The sequence below is a fragment of the Glossina fuscipes genome, unplaced genomic scaffold, assembly GCF_014805625.2.
Source record: "Glossina fuscipes isolate IAEA_lab_2018 unplaced genomic scaffold, Yale_Gfus_2 59, whole genome shotgun sequence".
In the NCBI taxonomy this organism is placed as follows: domain Eukaryota; kingdom Metazoa; phylum Arthropoda; class Insecta; order Diptera; family Glossinidae; genus Glossina; species Glossina fuscipes.
Window position 1 is genome coordinate 917,811 of NW_023998431.1, and position 10,244 is coordinate 928,054.

General features: G+C 31.4%; 1 protein-coding gene across 1 annotated transcript in view; it reads right to left on the reverse strand.

The window, feature by feature from the left end:
• LOC119637314 overlaps nt 1-9,798 on the reverse strand; it is a 72,162-nt gene extending 62,364 nt beyond the window's left edge. Inside the window, 1 exon segment of the mRNA XM_038033261.1 lies at nt 7,800-9,798. The gene's annotated coding sequence lies outside the window, so the exon portion shown is untranslated.
• Nucleotides 9,799-10,244: the final 446 nt, after the last annotated feature.

Here is a 10,244-nt window from a genome sequence, read left to right on the forward strand (position 1 = left end):
TTTTTTTTTTTTTTTTTTTTTTTTTTCTTAATTAATAAGCCGCACATTTATTGCCTTTATTATTCATCAGTTTGACATCAAGCAGTAATGACAATTAAACTTTGCTCTATTTAAAGCATAAAATTCAAAAAAAAAAATAAATAAATAAATAAAAATAATATTCAGTCATGAGGAAATGAAATGCATCGAATGATAGAACAAAACAAAAGACTTTAGCAACAAACTTGACTTGAATTGATTTGGTCTTGGCAGCATGTATATCAATGATATGAGAGACAACGAGACAACGTAGTCAATTAATTTGCAAAAACACACAATATGATGTTGTTGTTTTTCTTGTTTTTTCCTCATTTTTTTTTTCTCTTTTTTTTTTTTTTTGGCCTTTCCTTACACAACTTCAAATATATCTTGGCTTTGCTTTAGAGCGTTAATAATAATTTTAAAATGTTATTCACTACAACTTCAATTAAGAACATTGTAATAGAGCAGATAATATATAACTTTAAGCAAGTCTACCGACTTGATCATGTAGTGACCGTAGACAACATAGCACACTGCATATATAAATATTGGTATTTACGCGATTAAACTTCAACTATTTTTTTTTTTTTGAAATCACACAGACAAATAGAATGAGGAAAAGAAGAAAAAAAAAAGGAAAAAAATCGAGCAACAACAACAGCAACAGCAACAATTTATGTTATAGTTATATCGCTAGTATGTTTGATTCCTTAGTCTTAATACAACACTTAGCAAGTAAGTAAGTAAGTAGTATTATGCAATTCACATACAAACTAAAACCAGAAATCTTATGTACATTCAAAGCGATACACAGTGACATAAGCAAGTACAAATACAAAAACACAAACACACCCAGGCATGCTTGCCGACAATTTTGTGTACATATCTTGAGTGTTTCGATGAAAAAGGAAAAGCGCAACACCCTTCATTTTATTGAAAGACTCTTGTCTTATAGCTTAAGCAGAACACTTTGTTTGTATTTTATGGGGGGGCATTAAGTAGTAATTGTTTTTTAATGAAATGTAGACAAGTTTCAAATTTCACACTAAGACCGAGGAGTGCGTGGTATCGATGCAATACTGTGTAAGTGTTTACTTTTTTTTTTTTTTTTTGCTTTAAATGATTCATCTGGGAAATGCTTTTAGCGTTGATTCTCCTAAGTTTACATTTACATTTACTAGCGGATATTCAAACGGATATTCATTAAATTCGCAAAGATTCCCAGTTATTTTGTTTGTGTGTTTGCCTTTATTTGTCTATTTGCGTAATTTGCGGTTAAATTTAGAATTGCTAAAAAAAAGATATAAATTGTCAGTTTACAAATGTATCCGTTAAAACAGGTTGTCATTATTGTTGTTGTCATTATTGCTTTTCTTGTCACTTTGATTCGATCAAAGAAGCCCATAAAAATGAATAAAGTCAGAGCCAGCCATTTACTTATAAATGAGGAAATTTATAAAAGATTTGGAGAATATCTTTTTTTTTGTTTTTTTTCTCAAACATTTTCAAGTACTAATGTAAAGCATTGCTTTACATTGATTGGCCAGTAAAAGCAAAAAGAAAGTGAAATCATAATATCAAGCCTAGGTTCGTAAATTAAATTCTTTTCCAAAAAGTTCTTAGAAAGTGCTATAATAACCGCTGTACAACTTTTCTTGTCTATGAAGCGATCTGTAGAAAAACCTAAGCAGTCATAACATATCTCATTAGTCATAAAAACGACTAACTAAAAATGACTAAGAACAAAAATATATATTTGTAGTTGCTTTACCTTTCATCTCAATTAGATTAATGCGTAAGCTATTAATGAATGAATAAGTTACGAAAAAAGTCTTGATAAAATAAAGGTTCTTAAAAGACTGGGCACTGAAACACTGCCCTACATTGGTGTACAAATGATCCATTGTTAAGTTTTAAATAATTAAGTAAAACAATAACAACAGCATATCGCAGTAACCGAAGATTTTCAAATTCATTCATTCATTCATTTTAGGTTTATGACGGTATTGACTTTATAAACTTTTAAATGACTTTATTGAGTTTCCTCCATATATTTCCATTAGTTACTCATAGTGGAAAACACATTTTATTTAAAGATATTCAAACGCTCGGTAAGTTATTTTTTCCTGCCAAGAGGAGAGTGTTTCTGAGTATTAGAAACTACTGTGAATAAAACTCTGACCTCTCCATCTAAGAGCACGATTCTTAGGGGTTTATTCGAAAGCATAAATTATCTCACTAAAACGTGTACACACAACACAGTTAGTTGAAGCTGCGAGCCGGTTAAATTCGGTGCGTGATATCCACAGCGTAAATAATGATATGAAGCAGATTAGGCGAATAATTAACATTGAGGCTGAAAAAACCACCACAAAGGAATGGTGCCAACAGTAATTAATGTCAATGAGTCAGGAAAAGGGCATAATATACGCAAAGCCATGATATGATAATTTCTTTACGCAACGATGTTCGACGTCGTACGATAAAATACGTGAGCACTGAGCTCGCAGCACGTTTTAACAGCCGTAATTTCAAGTAAATTTCATAATTACATTAGGGTGAATTTGTGATACTCACCATGTTAAGCCAAGTAAGTTTGCCAAAATGTGAATAAATCTACTGATCGGTCGAAAACATTTACATTGATCCTTAGTCTACGAGGTCTTAGAGGAACATATGTTACAAATTATAAATAAAGTGCTTATAGCCATGCCCATTTCTGCTTTTAAGTTGTAAATGTTATAGATGTAGATGTTTGTTCACTGAATTTCAGACCTACAGCTCTTTCGAGATTTAAATTACAGTTGTTTGTCTGTTGCGGACGGCCGCGTCCGTTTTCAAACCATATCCGCTACCATCAAATAGATATGTACAAGCTAGGCTTCAATGCTTTATCTCAACTCTTTCGATCTTAGGTTTTTCTACACAACGCACAGTAAAGCGACGGTTTGACGGACGGTATTAAATGCATTCACCATTTTTGCCACCTTTCAAGTAAACATATTATTGCATCTTGGATAACTCTACATATTTCAATTATCGATTGCGAATACCACACATTTATCATATTTCGAAAGCCGAAAAAAAATAAATTTTCTTAGTGCTGCTACGAAGAGAACACGCGCATATATATTCTTTATGCGTTCTCAAATGCTTATTGCAAAGGGATCTTCACCGTGCGATAAGTTACAGTAATACAGCAAAAAGGCGTAATTAAAAATGCAATGTTAATAAAACAAACTAAGTGCGAAGAAGTAAGAAAGTTATATTCGGCGCAAGCCGAATCTCACATACCCAACACTATGCTTTTCGCATTCTATTCTCCAACTTGTTTTATTTGACGCCCGCTAGCTCGCCAGTATTACTAAGAAAAAATTTATCGCGCTATCTAGCATAGTCATTTTAAAATTAGCCAACGAGTCTACGCAATAGTTTTAAACATTCTCTCTTGTTTGCCTTATGATAAATAAGCGTAAAACGTCAAAAAAGTAAATAACATAAAATTTAATTACTCGCAACTTTGTGTGAGCATGGCCGAATAATTCCATTTTTAGACTTGAGGAGTAGTAGTAGTGCTACGTAAAGTAAATGTGGAAAATTTCGGCCTTGTAACTTTTATAATTTTCGAGTCATGGGCGAAAATTCGAAAATTTTTATTAAAAAAACTGATTTCCGTTCAGTTTACGCTTTACTGCCCACTTCTGCTCGGATCAATTTGTCCCATTTTCACTACCATGCTGCATGCAGGAACTGTCAATATTTGTACCAAATTTGAAGTCGATATATTGAATTTTGCGACCAGAAGAGCGTCAACAACACACACTACACAGCTCAACAGACGGACAGACTTGACTAAATCAACTCAGAATTTTACGCTGATCGAGAATATATATACTTTGCAGGGTCCCTGAAGCTTCCTTTTGGGTATTACATACATTATAGAAAAGAACAAGATGAGTATACACCCATCTTACAGTGATGGGTATAAAAGTACAAATAGGATAAAACAAATTACTAAAAATGCTGAGATAAAGATACAAAAAGGTGTAAACTAAGCATAGACGGCCGCATCAACTTTGGTCGAATTGATAATATTGATAGTAAAGACATTATACATCCACTGTGTATATTGTACACGTTCGGAATTAATTGTTCTGAGCAATAAAGTCGATTGCACTTAAAAACAAAATTGACCATTGCATCAAGTTATACGAAACCGATTATTCAATATTATGTAATATACGTCGGATTCATAACAGAAAATCAAAAGGTCGCTCAGATAATTTAGTAACATTTAAACCTGTTTCATTGACATGCATCGGTTTGAATGTCAGAAAAAGTCATATTACCTGAATTCTTAATCGAATCATTTAGCCCGCATTTCGACGTTTTTGTTTTTCTTTTTCTTTTGTTTTATATATATATGAGCAAATATATGTGGGACGTTTAGAAAGATGTGGGGGTGAAGAAAGATATGGAGTGATTGCTGTACCCCAATCAGTAAGTACAGATCGAGTAGCATGCAATCTGTTCTAGTTTCGAACTGACAGTCATAAAGTACAATTTTTTGCATAACGGGTGTAAACTATTGTAAATTTTCCAGATTTTTTTATTGGCTTAGAAGATCCTTCGCCCCTGCCAAAAATGAAATGCATTCATCTCCGAAAAGCTCACTTGTATTAAACAAGTACCTATGGATAATTTGTAACCTAATCTCTTATCTCTTGATTTCTTACTACCACCCTACATACATAAAAAGATATTTTTAGAAGGTATTTTTGTTAATCTGAAAGCATTTCCGAACAAAAATATTGGAAAACTATCGTTGAGTAAATATCGAGAGCAATTTAAGAATGGCCGAGAAATTAAAATTTTGAAAAAAAATTGTTAATGTTGATGATAATCGCTTTTCGTTATGGAAATATTTTACTAACATCATTCATCATTTACGAAGACCTTTGCATAAAAGTATCAAGATCAAGGCAATGGGATAATTGACTTGGGAATCAAAAGTAACGCTTTTCTTGGATATGTTGAAAATAATCCGTTAAGTTCGATCCGACAATTTAAGCTTAAAACAATAATTGAATGAAAAACTATGCCCTGATTATTACCTTGATAGGATATTTGGCGATGCACATTCTATTCATAACTATTCATAATATAGAAAAACTGTTTACATCAAAAGAAGGACAAAAAAGACACAGTTTTGACACAGCATTGTTCATCTTTCGCGACAATATCTACAATTGTTACGAAAAAATGGCAATTTCGTGTTTGAAGGATAATCGATTTTTTTTGGGATTGGCTACGAAGTGACCCATTTTTGTTTTATTTTTTTGCCATAACAAGTCGTAGCTTAAAAATATTAATTGAAAGAGTAACGAACTAACGTCTTCTTTTAGAAAATCGGATAAGCACTTCTATTGTGTAACTTTTATATCTATTAATTCGGGAGATGATTTTATTCCTATAACAACAATTGAAAAATTAAAATAGTTTCGAAAACAAAAACATTTACGCCCTATCCGATGATATTTGTGAATAATTCCAGTGAATATTGATTATTTAAAGTTCGTTCACGTTCAAGCCGTTGACTCATATTTATCGCTTACAATGTCTTTGAACTCTTTAGAATCAATTAATTAACGTTACTATCTTTACGCTATCCCTTGATATTTTCTTGATAAATATCGCGCAAGAGACTAATGCAAACACGCAGGAGAGCAGCTTGATGTGTGTGACATGAAACAAAACCAAATCCTTATTTAGCATCGTATAAATATATTCTGCTTAATATCCAATACTCGTACTGTATGTGCTTTATAGCGAACGCTGAGATATCGAGACATTAAAAGGTTATTTAAAATTTAAAACCCGTTCGCCACTAATAGTTGGCATGCTTAAGAGTAATATTACGAAATGCGCGCAGATTTGCTGATGACCTCAGAGCGACAGAGCTTTTTATCTACGATCATATGAAGCCGATATTCCCTCCGAAACGAAAAAAAGATCTAGCCCTTCTTAAAATTTATCTTAAAAGGTCCGAAGATGCCATTACTGCCCATTTATCTGGGAAATACGCTCAAATTATATGCACCATCCCTGATAATAGTTGTAGATGGCTTGTTGAAGTATCCCAATTGAATTCTTTAAATAGCACTTTTGGTCAACCAGGGAGGGGAGCTTCTTAGAATTCTTGTATTTATTTTCAAAATGTAATGAACATCGTCTTCTCCTCAGAGCTATGGCTAAGTTTGCTTGAATTTTATGACAAGTCGTCCCGTAGCATTGCTTTATTAGTTCATGTACCGAGCTTGGATGGATTTTTTGTTCTTAGCTCATTTACCTACGCATTTAGATCGAAGGGTTACGTATATTGAACTGAGTTCATTTTTGCTTAAAATCGTGACTGAATTATCACAAAAATCCATAACGTTATAATATTATCTGGCGAAGCATCCATTCCATGTTTTGGACCAAAAGTAATTAAGTATTCACACCAAGATATTTCAAATAAAAAAAATATTTTTTAAGAGAAAACATTCTAATCCTAAACAGGAAGGAGCTGAGTATAAGACATATCGAACAATCTTTAGATTAGCTTCAATTAACAAGTAAGCGAAATTCTCGTCGATTTTCACCAATTTTCTACGATTGATTTGAAAGGAAAAAAGGGTTTCGTACTCAAATGTTTTAAGAGGAAAATAATCCAAGTTATTGCTTCAGTTTATAGATTATCAAGAGTGAAAGTGAAAGATAATTATTGCTTTGACAACGTCATAGCTAAGAAAGAGTCCCTGAGATAAATGCTACTTATGATTATGCCACTTATGGTTACTTATGCTATTTGTGCTACAAGGTTGTGTTATAATAAATTGTCATAATATGAAGAGGAGATGAAGAGCATATGTTTAAAAACAAAACTAAAAGAAAAAAAAAAAAAAAAGGAATGGAAACTTTTCACTTTTCTTTTTCGTTAATTTTTATGAAATTAAACATAAATTGAATTTTGTGAATGGCTTACACTTAAAAAAAAAAAAAAAAAAGAAAAAAGAAAATCAAATTAAATTTACCTGAATTTTTATTATTATTATTATTACTTTAAACAACGACCAGATAAAATGAATTGAGGCCAGTATATGTAAATTTTGTTTAATTTCTCTACATACACATAAATATATATATATATTTATATATATATATATATATATATATATATATGCACACATACATACATATATGTGAGTTTATCTTAAGAAGTGTACACAAAAATCATTACATTTTGCATATAAATGTTCGGTTGAAGCCATTTTCCGCAATTTATCAAAATCAATTATAGGGGAAGTTTTTCAACTTTCAGTTACTTGTAAACATTATTTCCGATCTCGGACATGGGATTATGGAAATAAAACTGCATGAGTGACGTTGTATGTGTGGTTTCAATTACAATTAAATATTGCACTGCGCCCTCTAAGAAAAGTGAATAAAATAGAGCACTCAGGCAGATCAGGTAAAACAGATAATTTGTTATTGTTGTTATTATTATTGTTGTTGCTGTTACTGTTACTGTTGCTGTAGTATTTTTTTGTGTTTTTTTTCTTTTTTTTTCTCTATTTTCGAAATGAGAAACTAAAGCACAGAAATATTTCCACAGCACCAACATAAACACGCGGCGTGATATTCAATTGTTGTGGCTGTTGTTGTTGTTGTTATTGTTAAAGAAAATCGTCCGTGCAATACACAGTAAACCGTTTAAATTTTGACTTCGGCCGTACCTGATTGTTGGCAGTACGAATAGTTTTTCGTTGCTTTATTTATTTAATTTTTTTTTTTTTTTTTGTTTTCGCTTCGATTAAACTTCTGTTTCAATAATGTGTTTAATATATAACGCCAAGCATATGAATGGCGTTTGTGGTTGCGAATCAATTTTGATTCGATTGGATGTTAGAGTTTTTTTTCTTCTTTCCTTTACCCTAAAAATTCAATGAATTGTAAGAAAACAGGAATGTCGCCTTTTTTGCGCATGTTTGCTTTTTTGTTTTTGTATTTTTATTCATTTAAAAATCTTGCAGTAACTATGTTTAGCAAGTTTTTGTTGTTGTTATGTTTTTTTTTTTTTGCTTTTTGTTTCTATTATTGTCGCAGACTCTACTGTATGGTTACAACTGATGTTTATTGGGATTCGGGTTGAGGTTAGAGATGTTGTTGTTCTTATTGTTGTTGTTGTTGTTATTGTTGTCGTTGTTGTAATTTTGTTAAAGACGATGACGGCACAATAATTAGAAGCGCGTGCTTTAAGTCCAGCATGAGTAGTTTAAAAAAAAAAGTTAATCTTTTTTTTTTTTATCGTTGTTCGTGTTAACTGTCGTTTAAAGAATTTATTTTAAAATTTTCTTCAAAAGTTTTTTCATCAAAGAGGAACCAAACCAATACAAGAATTATCCATTTTAAAGCAAATCTTAAATAACGTCTGTCTACACCAAGTATAAAATTATATATAATTATCATAATTATTATTATTACTATTATTACTATTTTTATAATAAATGATAAAGCTTTTTATAAATTATGCAAGTGCCAATAAACGGACCCGAGGAATTGGTGGGTCAAATTATGGAATTTTTTTTTAGAAATCTTTCGACGGTATTTTGTCAAGAAAAGCATCGGACTAGTGTCTTTTTAAATATCAGTATTAAGCGATATTAACAAATTTAGTCTTTGGATTTGATAGTAAAGTAATTTGCTAATAATAAAGAAGTGAGTTTCCCTAGCCACCTGTGCATTAGCTTGTTTACTATAACTATATTCGTTGTGTGTGGTCCATCTTGGGGTTTCAGATCTTCCTTTCCTTCTAAAGCAAATGTTGTTGAATGAAATCGCTACAATTATAGGAAGAAACCAGCAATGATGTCTTTTTACTTGCTTTCAAGGAAAGTGTAAGACCTATGTGTACCAATTAGTGTCTTCACGCACGGCCGCCAAAGTATATCGAATAAGTAGCACATTGCAAAGCAATACTACTTATCATGAATCCGTTTTACGATATCTTGAAGTTTGACATTGTTATTTTTTTTTTTTCTTGTCATAAAAAAGCGACAGTTCGCCTTGTTCCCAATGAAATTAATTTTGTTTATTCTTGTGCCGCGTAACCTTAAGGCGAAAATGCTAAAACCATTTATCCCTCATTGAATTCACCGGGAAAGCTATCCCTTTGTTAGTTTATTTTTTGCTTTCCTCGTTACAAAGAGAGACGCTATTCCGGCAAATGGCTATCGAAGCAGAGAAATCTTCACATCGTCACACTTAATAATGAATTAAAAAATGTGTTCTATTTTCGACAGTTTCCTGTACTTTTTGATAGAATCTACTTTGAAGTAATTGGTTTTTTAAAATATTTTCAATTGTTCTTCGTTTCCGATTCATAGGCGAATCGTGCACTTTTTAAACTGATAAATTGATAGACGAGTAGAGACAAATTTATTCATAGCATGATACTGATCAAGAACATATATATGTATATATGTCCCTCTGCATTATAATGTCCCTCTGACGTATTTCTCGATATAATCTAAGAACTGACAAGACGACCTCTCTAGACCGTGCAGCCAGATAATGAAATGGTTTAAAACAACCTATTTGCCATAAGCAGAATTATTCATAATTATCTTTTTGAAAAATATAAAAAAAATGTTCCTTTGAAAGGTAAAGATATTCATTCTTAGGCAATTTTATTATTAACTTAATAATTTTTATATATTTTTTATTTATTTATTTATTTGTTTTATTTCTTCATATTTTTTCAAACAATTTTTTGATAAATTACTTTTAGGTTCTTTTTTTTTTTTTTGGGAATTCATATGCAAAAAAATTTCTCATTTCTGTTTTTAATTTTGTTTTATTATTCTTGGTAACTTAATTGATTGCTTATTTATAGTTGTGCTAAGCAATCTATTGAGAAGAAAATAATAATAATTTTTTAAGAAAAAAAATATCACCAGCACCCGTTAAACGATTTAAAGATCAGCTAATGCGCTGACAGACAATTGTTGACTGCAACAATAAGTCACAACAAGTGCTATATTAACTCGCGACAATCTTCAACGGCTAAGCTAACCAAACAAATACATATTTGCGTTTGTATAAACATGCACGCGATCATTCCTCTCACCCTTTCTCTCTTACTCTCTCATTAATAGCGACCTCTATTCATTTTGTAATGA